The following is a 16,403-nucleotide window of genomic DNA, read 5'->3' as shown; positions in this document are numbered from 1 at the left end:
TTCTCCAGAGAAACAGAATCGATATGGATGTGTGTTGTGTGTGTGTGTGTGTGTGTGTGTGCATATATATATATATAAATGTGTGTGTATATGTATGTGTGAACTCCTATATGTGTGTATATATATACACACATACATATATATACATATATTTGTAAATATGTGTATATAAAGGCAATATAGTATAAGCAATTGGCTCACGTGGTTATGAAGGCTGACAAATCCCAAGAAGTGCATTCAGCAAGTTGGAGACCCCAGAGCGCTTATGGTGTAGTACCAGTCCAAAGGCTGGAAAAATATCAGTGTCTGAGCTTGAAGGCATTCAGGCAGGAGTTCCTTGTTACTAATGGGAAGGTCAACCTTTTTGTTCTAGTCAGACCTTCAGCTGATTAGGTGAGGCCCACCCACATTCATGAGCGCCATCAGCTTTACTCCGTCTAATTCTAATGTTAATCTTACCCAAAACACCCTCACAGATATACCCGAATAATGTTTGACCAAAAGTCTGGGCATCCCATGGCCCAGTCAAGCTGACACATAAGTTAACTATCACCATGGGAGTAAAGTAATACCAAGGACACAGAGTTGTGAGGATTCAATACATGTAAAGAGCTTAGCACATTGACCGGCATATACTGATGGTTCAACAATTGGTAGCTGTGGTTATTAATTTTATTAAAACAGAAATTTCTGGAAGGTGGCTCCTCTTATGAAGATATGAAAGCCTATTTACACCAGTCTAGTGCCTTTGATTAGTAAACACAGGATAAATATTTGTTGGATTGTTGAGTTTAGAGAGATTTCTGCCAAGACTGAAGAACCACATCTTTCTTCCCGGGAAGCCAACACTGGTTCAGAATGTATGCATGTGGGGCGCTGTTCTCACAAGCCCCTAAGAAAGCCCCAAACAGTCATCACTCCGGAGCCCTTCAGCATGAACTTTAATTCAGGAGAGCACCAGGCCCGTGGATAAATATGGCAAAGATGTTACACTCCATGTTTGCCCACAGGCCTCCCACAGCTGCTAAGAGGTGGAGTTCATGCTAGGACTGCAGGACTCGAGAGCATGCCTTACCCACCCTACTTCCTCCCTGGCAGTTCTCGTGCCCATGAAACACGGAGAAAAATACCCATCTTCCTACTACTTCAGGGTGTTCGAGGATCACAAAGTCACGCATGTGAAAGCACGACATCATCTCTAGAGAACGACCCAGATACAGAATTCCATTCAGGCTATCACTTTAATCAAGCACAACATGGTTAAAACAACAACAACAACAAAACATGGTTAGTTCATATATACATTCCTGCAGCCATGAATATTTATTAAGCACCGACTATGTGTTGAGGATGAGGTGAGGCCTCTGGGAAATGTGGAGAGTGGAGATTAACCTGGATATCTGCTGTCTCCTTGGGGACTCTCTCAGGCCTTCTCTGAATCCTACAGACCCAGGTTAGATCCCTTATAAGTAGCTTTTTCAGAACTTTACTTCTTGGGGCGCCTGGGTGGCTCAGTCAGTTGGGTGCCTGACTCTTGCTTTTGGCTCAGGTCATGATCTCAGTCAGGGTCCTGAGATGGAGGCCTGTGTCGGGCTCCATACTGAGTGGCGTCTTCTTGAGATTCTCTCTCCCTCTCCCTCTGCCCCTCCCCTTTTCCCACGCTCTCTTTCTAAATTAATTAATTAATTAATTTTTAAAAAAGAACTTTGCTTCTTTTCATTATAATCTTTCAAGTAGTTTGTTGGTCTGTGGCATGTTAATGATTATTTAATCGATACCTTTCTCTGCCACTTGGATCTTAAGTTCTGTTCGGGAGGAATCTGGTTGGTCTTGCTCACTTTTTTTTTTTTTAAAGATTTTAGTTAGGGGCACCTGGGTGGCTCAGCGGTTGAGCATCTGCCTTCGGCCCAGGTTGTGACCCCAGGGTCCTGGGATCGAGCCCCGCATCGGGCTCCCCACTCAACAGGGAGTCTGCTTCTCCCTCTGCCCCTGGCCCTGCTTGTGCTCTCTCACTCTTGCTCTGTGCTCTCTCTCAAATAAATAAATAAAATCTTTAAAAAAATTTTTTAATTAAAAAAATAAGGATTTTATTTATTTATTTGAGAGAGAGAGAGACAGAGCATGAGCGGGGGAGGGGCAAAAGGTAGAGGGACAAGGAGATTCCCTGATGAGCGGGGAGCCCACCACTGGGCTCCATCCCAAGACCCCAAGATCATGGCCTGAGCTGAAGTCAGACCCGTAACTGACTGAGCCCCCCAGGTGCCCTGGTCCTGCTCACCATCATAGTCCCACGTGCACCACAGTGCCTGGCACATGATTGGGACTCAGAAACGAGTTGTTGAATGAATGGATGAATGGATGAATGAATGAATAATTGCTTTCTAAGTGCCCAGGATGTGTGCGAAATCACAGAAAATATATGTATTGGCCTCTGACTCTGGTTCCAACACTAAGCTCCTAAAACCCTTGTAATTTCCTAAGTGATAAGAATACTAGGAGCACCTTTTGCTCTAATATTCGTTTTTTGATCCCAATTCCGGACACAGAGCTCCTAAGTCCCTAGGAATTTCTGGGGTGATAGGAATGTCTTCTGTCCTAATAAGGGGACTCTTGATGGGCTCCTCGATGGGGACTGGTCACTAGAAAGACCAAGCCATGATTAGACGCTTAGAACTTTCAGTCCCATCTCCCACGGTATTAGTGCCAGAGTGAAGGACAGCGCAAAACACCAAAGTAAACCTGAGACTCAAATATGCGTGATAGTAATTATTGGGCCGTATGTCCCTGGGCCAAGGGATCTGGATTAAAATCTCCCTTAGGTAGCAGCTGAAAGTCAGGATTAGCCACCCCCTTTGAACTAGATGTGACAGAGTTGCGACTGAGTATTATCTTCTGAAGCAGCCAACTGTCGTATGCAGAGCAGCGACTGGAAGGTTCAAAGACTGGAGCATCCCTTGCCCAGATTCCAGATGCTCACACAACAGGGCCCGAGAGATTAGCGCTGGCCTTCCTGTGGCTCCTTGAGGCCATTATCTAGCGGTTATCTGGCCCCACCTGCTGCCTGGCCTTGGGGAGGCTGAGCCACAGCTCTACCTCCGAGGGGCCCTCTCATCTTTCCATTCAAGCCACCTCCAGTGCTTCTGGTGAAGGAAATGCTCCACCAGCCACAGGACATTGGGGCGCACTTGATATCTAGAGCTAGTTCCCATTCATCAGCCACCTCCAGCTGTTTTGGTGCCATTGACATGGAAATTCACCTCCAAACCAAAAGATGTGAAACTTGCAATGTGTTTCCAGCTAACTGGGTGAGTCTTCCGGTTTCTTTGAATTCACCCTTCTACTAGAGAGAAAGTGATACTTCTGGTGGGGGGGGAGGTGGACAGGTTCCAATGAGAGTAGCCAGTTTCGTCAAGGACTCAAACTTTCTGGGTGGAGACGTCTCAGAAGGGGTGTGCCAGCTCTGTTCAACTATTTGAAGCGTTTCCACATAGAAAACCACAGAGATCGGACTTAAATTTCCTACAGTTCCGGAGAGCACAGCAAGAACCAAATGATGGCCCCAGAGAGACAGTCTTTGACTCAATGACGGGAAGAAATGTCCATCAGCCAGAACTTTCTGAAAATGAAATGAGCTATCCTGGTCAGGTAGTGAGTCTTCTGTTTCTGGAGGTGTTCAAGACTGGCCTGGGCATGGTTGTAGATTGCATTCTAACATCTAGTGAGGGATGTTGCATAGGCCCGCTGTTCATGAGAAAGATCTGGATGCTGCGAGTAGGGGAGAGAGAGAAAATCTAATATAACAGAACAATTAAAAGCCATTAGGAGCTCAATATGTGAGTATCGAGCACTTACACGCACCAAGGACTGAACTAAGTACTTTGTAGGCATGGTCACTTAATCTTCACGACAATCTTGGGCATTAAGTCCTATAATTACCACCCTGTTAGAGACCAGGAGACTGACACTGAGAGAAGTTAAATAATTTGCCCCAAGGTGCACAGCTAGGAAGTGTAGAGCTGGGACTCAAATCCTAACCACCAAACTATTACCTGTTCTGTTACAGCACCCTGCTCCCCTCTGCCTCCCCCTCCCTTCCCAATCCTTCCTATTAGAGCATAACCATTATTAGACCATTGAAAGAAATTTCTCCCAAGAAAGTTCATCAGAATGGGCCCCAGCACAGAACAGCAACTAACAACACCAAACGCCGAAACTGGGGGAAATTACTACATTTGAGTACAATTTGCAAGTCACCTTGGGAGAGAGTCTTCCCGCAAAGTGAGAGCCAATTTTAAAACACCCACATCCTCTGGCCTCACTCCCTCCTCCCCAAAGGTTCATCTGGCCTAGCTCAGGCAAAAATCCCTCTGCCGTCATTTGCATTGTTCTTGGGAGGAGGAAAGTGAGAGAACCATGCAGTTACTCCCCCTGAGAAGACAGAGTCACACCTTCAACTCAACCAGCCGTGACTTCTTGGGAATTTGGCTTAAGGGTCCCAAACGGGTCAAACTTATTAGTCAACTTTTACCCCAGAGAATGCAGACACTTGATCCTTTGTAAGAAGACAAGTGCGCCCTACTCACATCAAGAAGTGAGGGTGCTGGTCACCAAAAAGAAAATAGGAAAGTGGGAAGAGCAGTGTTTTTTTCTTTTAACTAAGATGTAATTGACATTATACTAGTTAACATTGTATTGGTTAACATTAAATTAGTTAATATTAGATTAGTTAACATATTATAATACAATAATAACATATTAGTGAACATTGTATTAATATTAGATTAGTTAACATACAATACATAGCAGAATACAATATAATAATATATATTAGTATATATTACATATGATAACATATCATAATACAATATAATAATAACATTATATTAGTTCCAGGTCTACAATGTGATGATTTGATATTTGTATGTACTGTGAAATGACCACGGTAAGCCTAGTTAACATCTGTCGTCACATGTAATTACAGATTTTTTTCTTGTTTTTATTTTATTTATTTATGTACCTGTTTATTTATTTTTAATTAAGTAAGTTGTACATCCGACACGGGGCTTGAACTCCTGACCCCGAGGTCAACAGTTGCATGCTCTACCGACTGAGCTAACCAGACGTCCCAGGCGTCTCTTGTGATGAGAACTTTTAAGATCTAGTCTTAGCCTTTTTAAATACACAATACAGTCGCATTAACTATAGTCACCATGCCGTACATCACATCCCCAGGACTGACTTTTTTTTATAACTGGAAGTTTGTACGTTTGACCACACTTACCCGTTTTGCCCACCCCCACTCCCTGCTTCTGGCAACCGCCGATCTGTTCTTGTGTCTACGATCTTGAGTTTGTGTATTCGTCTGTTTGTTTTTGATTCTACGTAAAAGTGAGCTCGTACAGTATTTGTCTTTCTCTGCCTGACTTGTACTTAGCATGATGCCTTCAAGGTCCAGCCATGTTGTCACAAAGAGTAAGAGTTCCTTCTTTTTTATGGCCAAATGTATATAAATAACATCTCAGGGCGCCTGGGTGGCTCAGCCGGTTAAGCGTCCTACTCTTTTTTTTTTTTTTTTAAGATTTTATTTATTTATTCAACAGAGATAGAGACAGCCAGCGAGAGAGGGAACACAAGCAGGGGGAGTGGGAGAGGAAGAAGCAGGCTCATAGTGGAAGAGCCTGATGTGGGGCTCGATCCCATAATGCTGGGATCACGCCCTGAGCCGAAGGCAGACGCTTAACCGCTGTGCCACCCAGGCGCCCCTAAGCGTCCTACTCTTGATTTTGACTCAGGTCATGATCTCAGGGTCATGAGATTGAGCCCCACTGGGGGCTCTGTGCTCAACGGAGTCGGCTTGAGATTCTCTCTCTCTCTCTCCCTCTGCCCCTTCCCGGCTCGCCCTCTCCCTCAAAAAAAAAAAAATATATACTAACTAAATAATTAAGAAAACATCTCTATCCCTCCATCCCTCGGTGGGCACGCGGGCTGCTTCCATATCTTGGCTATTGTAAACAGCGCTGCAAGGAACACGGGTGCGTGCATTTTCAAGTCTTTGTTTCTATTTCCTTTGGGTAAACACCCGGAGTGGAATTGCTATTTTTAGCTCTTTGAAGAGCCCCCATACTGTTTTCCATAGTGGCTACACCAGTTTGCATTCCGATGTTTCCACGTGCTTCCGCCCCATTGGACCTGGAGCTCTGGCCGGCAAAACCGAGGCCTGGCCCGTGGGTCACCATCATGTCAAACCACTTTCATCCCGAGATTCGGGGGCCCTGGCCCTGTGAAGTCGTGCCTCCCAACTGTAGCCCAGGAGCCCAGAGCGTTTGTGTGGGGCTAGGCCATTTGCTAAAGCCCTTCTCTGTGCCCTGCAAAGCGGTGTATTGTAAGGATCTGAGGCGACTCTTCAACTCCTGGAGCCCGGGGCTGAGCTAGAGGTTACGCTGTATGAACTTTCTCTAATGCCTCCTCTCTCGAGCCACCTCATGAAGTGCTTTCTTGTCTGTGGGTCCTTGTTCTAGGCTTCAGGGGTCCTGCTCAACCCCAAATCATCAATTCCCCACCGAGGGTCCGGGGGTGACCTGAAGAGTCATGACTTTTTGTTTAGCTGGAGATGAAAGTCATTTTTATCTCCATGAAACGTCAAACCGAGCAGAGGTGGTGCGTGGCTCTCCGCGGCCTCCTGGGGGCCCCAGGCCGCTGTGGCCCCGCGCTGCCAGGGAGGAGAGAGAATGACTCTGCAGCGTGAGGCCTATTCGTCATTAGAACAACAAGGCCAGCGGCCGCGCTGCTCTGGCCTTATCAGAGCGGGAGGCCTAGCTGGATTCTATTAATTGCCCAATGCTGTTGGGGTTGGCAGATACAGGAAGCAGTTTACATGGCTACACAGTGCCCCGGCTCACAGTCTCTCTGAAATGGTATTATTGTAGCGGGATAATTGTGATTAGGGACAGTTCCCCGAGGAAGACCAGGCCTTTGATGATTGAGTCACTTCCTCCCCGCTCCGTTTCAGTGTGATAGTGCAGCTCGCCCCACAGACACACACCCTTTGCTGGCCGGAGCCGTCCCCTGTCCCCGGCGGGGTTCCCAAGCAGGAGCGCTCAGAGCCAGGATCACCTGAGCAATGGGAGCAGCCAGAGATCACCCCTCCCTCCCCCCATCTCCTTTTTAGATAACGAGACAGGCAACCTCATCGATGATCTCAGTGGTCAGTGCGTCCCTGACTGGGCAACAGCACGTGCTTTGGAACAGGGAGACCAGCCTCTATGTTTATGGGCCACAGTGTGGCCCTGGGAAGGCCCCTTCTTGAGCCTCAGTTTCCCCATTTGTGAAGTGGCGAGAAGAGAATTGACTGCAAATGATTGTCGTGAGGGTGGAATGAAAGTTTCTTTTTTTTTTTTTTTTTTTTAAAGATTTTATTTATTTATGTGACAGAGAGACAGCCAGAGAGAGAGGGAACACAGCAGGGGGAGTGGGAGAGGAAGAAGCAGGCTCACAGCAGAGGAGCCCGACGTGGGACTCGATCCCAGTACGCCAGAATCACGCCCTGAGCCGAAGGCAGACGCTTTAACGACTGCGCTACCCAGGTGCCCCGGAATGAAAGTTTCTAAGCACGTAATCGATAGCAGCCACTGTAATTACGACTGTGGCCGTTGTTGCTGTCAATAATGACACAGCGTCCCCTCCCAAGCAACAGTCTGCCGAGGGCCAGATCAAGTTGCCCTCACTTGGTGGGAACACGGCCACCCCAGAGGTGAAGGCTGGGGAGGCATGAGGCCAACTAGACGCGAAGGCCTGGGGTAGAGTACCTCTGAGTCCCAGCTTCCTCGGGGGCCATTTCTGGACCCAGAGCTCCCAGAGAAGCAGAACCCCTCTCTTGCCCCGTGCTCGGCATGCAGTCTCCAATACCACGCAGAGCTGCCCTAGTCCACTCACTCTGCCAAGGGTTTTTATCCAGAACAGCCCCTCATGAACTGTCCTGAGTCAGGCTTATCTCAGCCTCCGCCAGGCTTCTGTCTGAAAAACACCCCCTGTGCTCATGGGAGGAACAGCGTTCGCCCGGCCGGGCGGACTCCACCCTTTTACTGGAACCCATGAGTGGGCCCTGCGACTGCCTTCAGATGTGAATGGGGGTGGGGGCGAAGGGGTGCAGCCGCCGTGCGTGCGGGGCATGCAGACTGCCACAGCGGGTGGAACCGAAGCTGCTCGGCTGACTGACAGCGTGGATGGCTTCAGAGTCAGATGTCTGGGGCTCATGCCTGCCCCTTAACTGTCGTGTGCCCTTAGGAAAGTCACTTATCTTCTCAGAGTCTCTCTTTCTACATCTGGTAAATGGGGATAAAAATACCTCTCCGAGACTGTGGTCAGGGTGAAATCAGGTATATATGCACAACACTTAGTATGGTCCCAAACACTAGAAAATACTTAATATTTTCTATTAGGCCTAAGGAGTTAAGTTAAATAGGGCAAGGAGAGCACAGAGCACCACTAGCAGGGCCCTGGGCTCCAGAAAGGGCAGAGCTCCCACCGCCTAATGTGTTTTAGGAACTGCTGACGGAACCCGGAGTCCACAAACATTGGCAATATCCAGCCAGCTCTTAAGGGCAGAGCCCATGTTTATTGTGTTTGCTGCTGTACACTCAATACCAGTGTGTTCATTTCCTGTGGCTGCTGTAACAAGTGGCCACAAACTTAATGGCTTAAAACACTACCAATTTATTATCTTCCCGTTCTGGAACCCAGAAGCCTGAAATGGGTCTCAAGGGTCGAGCATCAACGGTAGAGGGCTGCATGCCTTCTGCAGGCTCTGGGAGAGAACCTAGAGGCCCCCTGAGTCCCTTGGCTCGTGGTCTTCTTCCTCCACCTTCAAAGCCAGCAGGGCTGCTTCTTCAAACTTGACCCTGACTCTCACGTATAAAGGAGCTTGTGATCACTTTGGGCCCAACTGGATGATCCAGGAGACTCTCCGCGTCTCGAGGTCAGTTGGTTAGCAACCTTAATTCCAACTGCAAACTTAACCCCCACCCTTGCTCTACCATATTACATCCATGGGTTCTGGAATATGCCCGAGTTATCTCATTTAAAAATGGGAATAATAATAGTACCTGTGTTGGGGGGCCTGGGTGGCTCAGTTGGTTAAGTGTCAGACTCTTGCTCTAGCTCAGCTCTGGATCTCAGGGTCATGATCTCAGGGTCATGAGATCGAGCCCCACATGGGGTCTGTGCTAGGCATGGAGACTACTTTAAAAAAAAAAAAAAAGAAAGAAAGAAAGAGAGAGAGAGAAAGAAAAATAGTCCCTGTGTCATAGGCTCTTTGGGAGAATTACACTGTACCTTATACATAAGGTACTTAGAGCCGGGTCTGGCACAGTGCAAGTGTTATGCAAGTATTAACTAATTACTATTATCCACTATCTTTCTCTCGGTCTTAAAGTAGCAAGCAAGGAGTGAGGGATATTCCAGCTGATACTGGAAAGACAGTGAAAACCACTACTGGTTTCTGGTAGGCGTGCTCATCTAGGGGCGGAATTTTCAGTTTTCATGTTCTCTTAAGGTATGAAACAAGGCAGTTTTTACTGATGGCTGCTGGGTAACAGTTCGTCTTCGTGCAGATTTCCTCATGATCCACTGATGTCAACAGACCAAGGGCCACCGAGTTTGGCCAGAGTGGCTCGGACCTGCCCTGAGTTGATCAAAGCAACTTGTTCCTCATAGGCCCCTGGCCCCTGCTGAGTGAGGGGTGGGGAGCAGGAAAGCCAGCAGCCCCAGGCCCAGGCTGGCCAGGGGGAGGGGGATGCGGATGGAACAGATTCCCTGGGGAAAAATCCCCTTTCCCTCTGGCCCCTGGAATCTTTTACCAAACAGATCTGGAGACATCATTCTGGTCACCGGGAGTCCTAAGTACCCATTCTTCCTTAAACTCAGGGCTCATGGTAGATCCGTGAGCAAACGTCTCCGTTATCATGGAGGGCTAAAACTGGATTTGTTTAAAGCATTTTCTCTTTGGAGGTACAGTAATTGCTCTCGGATCAGACAGGAAGTCCTATTGCTCGAAAGGAGCCAGTGTTATCAAGAGAAAACACATCAGCGCCCGTCCTCTCGGGAAGGGAATTGTGAGTAATCAACAAGGCCCCTCTCCAGCTGGCCGCGGGGCCTTTGTCCAGATGGAGGACAGGTCAGGGAAAGTTGGAGCGGGCGGTGCTTTTAAGGGGTGGGTGCAATTCCAATCCTTTCTCTTCAGATTTTCCTCTCCAGGGCACAGGTTTTCCCCAGGGAAGGGGGCTAACTTGGGTAAATTGTTCTGAAGCCATCAGACAAATCTGATTACATCGCTCTCCTACTTGAAGCCCATCAAGGGCACCGGCCGTTTCCCTCAGGATCAAGTCCAATTCCTTAATAGGGTTTACAAGGCCTTTCATCACCCGGCCTCGCCAGCCCACCTCTTCCTCCTGCTCTGTCTGTCATCACCCTGGCCTGCACTCTTCTTTCTGGTTCTTTCCGTGACTGGAATGTACAGTCCTCAGGCCAGGAGCACTGTCTCTGCACATCATGGTGTGTTGGGCCTAAGACATTGCCCGTGAGCTCAGGAAGCCAGGTGCCCGGACCTGAGGGGAAGTCCTGTAGAAGTCCATGGAATGAATGAGACAACCTTCCCGAGCCAGCCCCACAACCTCGCCGCTAATCTCAGTGTGGCTTTCTATGTGTTCTTGCCCTTGTCGGAATGCTTCTTGGGCGCAGGAGAAACTTCTGAGACCACAGGGTCTCTCACCAGAGGATGACCTCGAGGGCCATCATGGTGATACAGACAGTGGGTGTGTAGGAGATGACGCCACGCATAAGTGTCATTTACTCAGCATGTACTAGGTGTCACGCTGTGCCGAAGACTTTATGTGCCTTGTCTTATTGAATTTTCACGATGACCCTAAGACGTAGGTATGATTTCCCTCCTTTTATCGATGAGAATGTCAGGGCTCACCGAGGTGGTCATTTGCTCAGGGTTATGCAGCCAGGAAGACGGGGAACAGAAACTCAGATCTAGGTGGGCTTTTTGTTTGTTTGTTTGTTTTTAAGATTTTATGTATTTATTTGACAGAGGGAGACAGCGAGAAAGAGACAACACAAGCAGGGGGAGTGGGAGAGAAAGAAGCAAGCTTCCCGCTGAGGAGGGAGCCCGATGCGGGGCTCGATCCCAGAACCCTGGGATCATGACCCGAGCCAAAGGCAGATGCCCAAGCCACCCAGACGCCCCCAGATCTAGGTGTTTCTGAGCCCAGACCCATCCAGAACTCAAAGGCATACAGCTTCCCACGTGTGGTTGTGTGGCCATGTGCATGGAGGGTCCAGGCTGGGGGGCATCCAGGAAAGTCAGGACAGACGTAATCAGGGTAGGGCCTCTATTTGTCTGGCTTCACTTCAAACAAAGATGACAGCAGGGAAACTGGAGCCCCTACTTCCCTTCTCTGAAGACCAAAGCAAGGCCAAAAATAGGAGAGACAGGAAGCATTTGATCCCAACGTGTCACATGAACACAAACATCCTGCCCACTCTGCCATCAGGGAGTGCCCGAGAGCAGCTGCTGTACACAGGGCCCAGCCAGACCCCCTCAGGGTGATGTGGGTCTGGGTCTGCTGGCCTATCTCCAGGGTTCTTAGAACACCGGGCAGCAGAGCCTACCGGGTACTTTCTTGTGGCTGAAAGAATGCACCTTGTAGACCTCCCACCACAGGAGGCCACAGCTGCTTGCTCTGAAATCCAACCCTGTGTTTACTCTGAGGCCACACTTCCCACTGGCTGCTCCCTGGGGACAGAGAAAGTACAGATACTAAGGCAGACCCGTCCCTGGGAGACACTGGGCTCCTCTTCGGCCAGACTACTCCCCGATGGCCTTGCTGAAGGATCCTTAGATTTAGGGCTAGTCTGACATGCTTCCACTAAAGCATCCTCCTCCCTCTTCTTGATTCAGAGTCCTGGTCTGAGGGCTCCCCCAGCCCTTCTCAGCTTCCTCCGCGTTTTCTCTCACAGGCATTTTTCCTCATAATATCCTAGTATGTTTAACCACTCTTGGAGTGTGCTTCTTGGAGGACCTGGATTAACTCAGAGATCATCTAGTAATTGCCTCATTTTGTAGTTGAGAAAATTGAAGCTCAGTGAGGCAAGTGGATTTTTCTGACGCCACAAAACAAACTCAAATAGAGCAGGAAATGGATCTCCTCGCTTCTAGGCCATAATCGTTTCCTTGGCCTTGTGTGCATTTGGAATGGGAGGGCAGAGAAGCGATGACACTCATGTGGTAATTTCTTCAAAAGAAGGCCCCTCACATGCTCACTCTTTTCTCTCTCCAGCTTGAGAGCCCCAGATGGAAAGATAGTGGCTGACTTATTCACCCATTTGCCCCAGACACTCCAGTCTCCAAAGCTTGGGCCCTTGACCCTACTGCCTGCCTGACACACTAAATGTGAGAGCACCATTCAAATGAGAGGGGTCCTAACTGCTTTTGTAATTGGGGCAGGGAGACTAGATAGATGCTCCTCCCCCCCGCAAATGTGTGTGCAGAGGGCAGATCCAAAGATAACTAGAACGGGTGGAGATCTTTCCAGCCAGAGAAAAGGGAGCATCAGCATTTGCTTGGGGCCCTCTTCCTGTTGGAGCCCAAGCTGACCTGTCCGTTAAGAGGCTTCCTACTAATTTCTTCTGCACCTGGCCCGGAGCTGGGGCTGCTTCATGGCTTCCATCATGCTAATTGCCTCCATCTCCCCAGCGACACTGAGCTCAGTTCCTGATAAGGTGCGTCCTTAATAGTCTCCCGTTTCCCTGCTGACACCGGAAAATAGGCCTGCCTTGGCGGTGTATTACGGCACTGAGGGAGGCTGAGCTGTCATACCCAGCCCCACAGCCTGAACCATTAGTGGGCCTACAATCAATAGTGTTCAGGCAACCCTCGTGTCTCTGAAAGCATTCATTTGGCACGTTTGCTGTTTGTCAGTTCCTCTCTCTAACGTCCCACGGTCCATGGCCCTGGCGTCTGAGCCTCTCCTCCTTCCACAGAGTGCTGAGCAGAATTTGCAAATTCCAGACAGCATCAGCTTGATGGCTTCGGAACAAAGGAAGGGGAAGATTGTACCAGGTTGCAATGAACTACATTTTGGGTTATGGTTCTTTGGTTGCAAGCCACAGTAATCAACCGTGCGAATGTAAGCAGAGTAGGGCCTAGTGGGAAGTTACTTCAGAACTCAGCAGTGAGGCGACATGAGCACCAGGGACGCTTGTGAAGATTCAAGTTTAAGGGAGAGAATGTCAGTGGAGCCGAGGTTGAGGCACAAGGTTTTGGCCAGAGGAGGGTGGGGCAACTGGCCGGTCAGTCCCTCCCAACAGAGAGGGATTACACCAGAAGTGGATAAGGGAAGTTCACCAGGTGAACAGACATCTGGGAGCCGTAGGCCCAAAGGACGTGCTAATGGCTTGGGGTATGGTAGAAAGCCCCCCCTTCACCTTCAGATCTCTCCACGAGGTCTGTGAACAGTGCCTGGCACTGGACACACGTTCAGTCAGTGATAGCTAGGACCAGCAGTGCCTGAATTATTACTTTCTAGCATCATTTTAAACACTAGGCAAAGTTAAAGCACCTGGTAGAATGCTAGAAGCATGACCTAATTATTATCTTGCAATACATGAAGAATCCTGCTAAGTGATGTGACCAGCTCTTTTTAAAGGATTGTGGCAAAGTTTAACAGGCAATGGGAAAAACTGGAGATTTTTGAAGACTCGGGTGCACTGGAAAGGAACCACGGTCTCTGGAAAGGTCTACGGAACAGTTTTGTGGATCCTGCTTCTCACCAAATATTGTTCAACAGAACAAAATTACCTCGATATGGGCTACCTTAAACCTCTCCCATCATACAGACTGTGTACCATCATGGCTTGTTAACTTGCCTGGATAGGCCTCTAGATGGCCAGCTCCTTGAAGAAGGAGAGCAGGGGCTGGGATGTGGTCATTGCTATGTCCTTGGTGCCCAGCACAGGGCATGGCACACAGTATGCACTGAGAACATATTGAACAAATGAATGAATGGATGGATGGATGGATGGACGGACGGATGGACGGACAAGGGGCTGATGACCTTTCAAGGTCACTGGTTGGCTAACTGCAAAGAGTTACAGCCACTGTACCACATGTCCTTATAGACGCAGAATACGGTCTCCAGGAGCTGAGCTCATCAGGTGTTCTTATCTGAAGCCTTGTAATGCTTATTGGATGGAGGGGAGAGAGAGAATGGAAGGACTAGCAGGGAGTCATGGTTCAGAGGTGAGGCCTGGAGGAGAGGAAAGGGAAGGCAGAGGGCGGTGGTGTTGACAGGAAATTCCTGTGGGGACCCAGGGGCAGCTCCATTGCAAGGAACTGCATTTAGTTCTGACCCGGAAACTGCTGACCAGAGGTCCCCTCCTGACTCCAATACCTATAAGCTGCAGGGAGGGAGGCCAACTCTAGGCTTTACCTTCTACCCAAAGAGAAAATGTTCAAGAGAATACAGGGCATGTCAAAGGCAATTTTTGACTAAAGGCCTGTGCGGGATGAGGGAGTAAATGCCGTGGGAGTTCAGGCGTGTAGTAGATCGTTGTGGCCAGAAGTGGTCAGAGATGGCTTTATGGGCAAGAAGGGGGGTTCAAGTTAGCCTCCCATCCTGGGAGAGATTCGGATACATGGAAGAAAAGGAGCTCAGGCAGGGAACAGAGTCTGAACAAAGCAAAGAAGTAGAAAAGTACAGTGTGGGCTTCGGAGAAAAGATGGTCCTGGCAAACTCAGGAAAATGACTAGTCAGGAAGGGTGAGACAGGGAAGCTGGGATCAAGCCACGGAGAGCTCTTAGTATGAAGCTAAATTATAATTTTGGGTGCACACACACACATACACTTTTTTATATATTTTATTTTATATATATATATTTTTTAAAGATTTTATTTATTTATTTGACAGAAAGAGAGACAACCAGCGAGAGAGGGAACACAAGCAGGGGGAGTGGGAGAGGAAGAAGCAGGCTCCCAGTGGAGAGGCCTGATGTGGGGCTCGATCCCGCAATGCCGTGATCACGCCCTGAGCCGAAGGCAGACGCTTAACCGCTGTGCCACCCAGGCGCCCCTATCTTATATATTTATATATACATATTTTATAAATACTATCTACAAAAGAATGAATGTGAAATGAACGGAACGTGAGCAGGAAGACGAGAGATGGCCCTTCTGCCGTTCGAGTACTCCTGTCCAATCCAGCGGTGGCCAAAGGCTTGGCACAGTGAGCCTCCCGGGTGGGTGGCGCTCCCCTCGAGGTGCCCCAGGGCTGGGGAAATTGAGAACTCTGGCAGGGGAGGTGGCCGGACTAAGACAGTAACTGTCCTGCGGCGTCTGGGACAATGTCTACAGCCAAGTGAAGGTCTCCCAAGATCTCTTTCCTGTCAGCCAATGGAGGCATTCAGCCAAGCGGTTAACCTGGTAAGTTGAGGAAAATAGCCTATTTCCCTTGGGCGAAACTTTGGGGACGTTGAGAAGGCTCTCTGCCTCCCAAGTGCTCACCCCATCCCTTCCCTTGAGGCCCGAAACTCCATAATCAGAGTGTCATCTCTCAGCGAGAAGAAGCTGTGATGGCTTCTAAAGCCGTTATCAGTCCGTTACACCTTAGTGTAAGTGAAGAATCTAGAAGCAGGTTTTGACATGGAGGCCGGAGAGGGAAAGGAAGAGGTAACCTGAGTCCCGGAGGTGGGAGATCATCAGAGACACAGACAGAAAGTGCGGGAGAGGGAACGCCGAGAGGAGAAGCTGGCCTTGTGACAAACTTTGCCAAGGGCAATTTCGCCGAGTTCTAGCAACTCATCCTGACAGCGGAATGTCCAGTTATTAACAAAGAATGTCTCGGACTCTCATTCTGATGGCGGCGTCAGCCAGATGATTCCAATGACCGCACCCGGCAGCTACGGGTGCATTGCTGGCCTCTCTAACACGCAGGGGAGCCCGGCTGATCCTAACATTAGCAGGTCGCAGAACGTCTTGGACGGCTGTTTGCTACAGAGGGTGAGTGATGCTGTTCTCAGGATCCTGAGGAGGCCCGGGGAGTTCAGGAGGATGGACGTGTTCATTCTTACTCTAAAATCCCCTGAGAACAGCCGGCCGTTGAAAGGATCAGTGTGTGGGCCATTTTTCTTTTGAGGAGCTTGCCTTACAGTCTCATGCTGCATATTTCCCGGTCATAATAGTTTGGAGAAAAATATTGCTAAATGGCTGCATAAACAATTTTAATTGGCCTGGGCTCCCAAAATGTGCTATTTTTGTTCTTCTGCCAAGCTTGCTTTTTTACTAGCTAATTATGCCCAGCGTTTAACTTTCGGCAAAAAAACAGGAAATAGGGCATTCATTACTCGA

The sequence above is a fragment of the Ursus maritimus genome, unplaced genomic scaffold (assembly GCF_017311325.1).
Source record: "Ursus maritimus isolate PB19 unplaced genomic scaffold, ASM1731132v1 scaffold_23, whole genome shotgun sequence".
In the NCBI taxonomy this organism is placed as follows: Eukaryota; Metazoa; Chordata; class Mammalia; order Carnivora; family Ursidae; genus Ursus; species Ursus maritimus.
The sequence above is the reverse complement of the archived record's forward strand: the minus strand, read 5'-3'. Positions refer to the sequence as shown.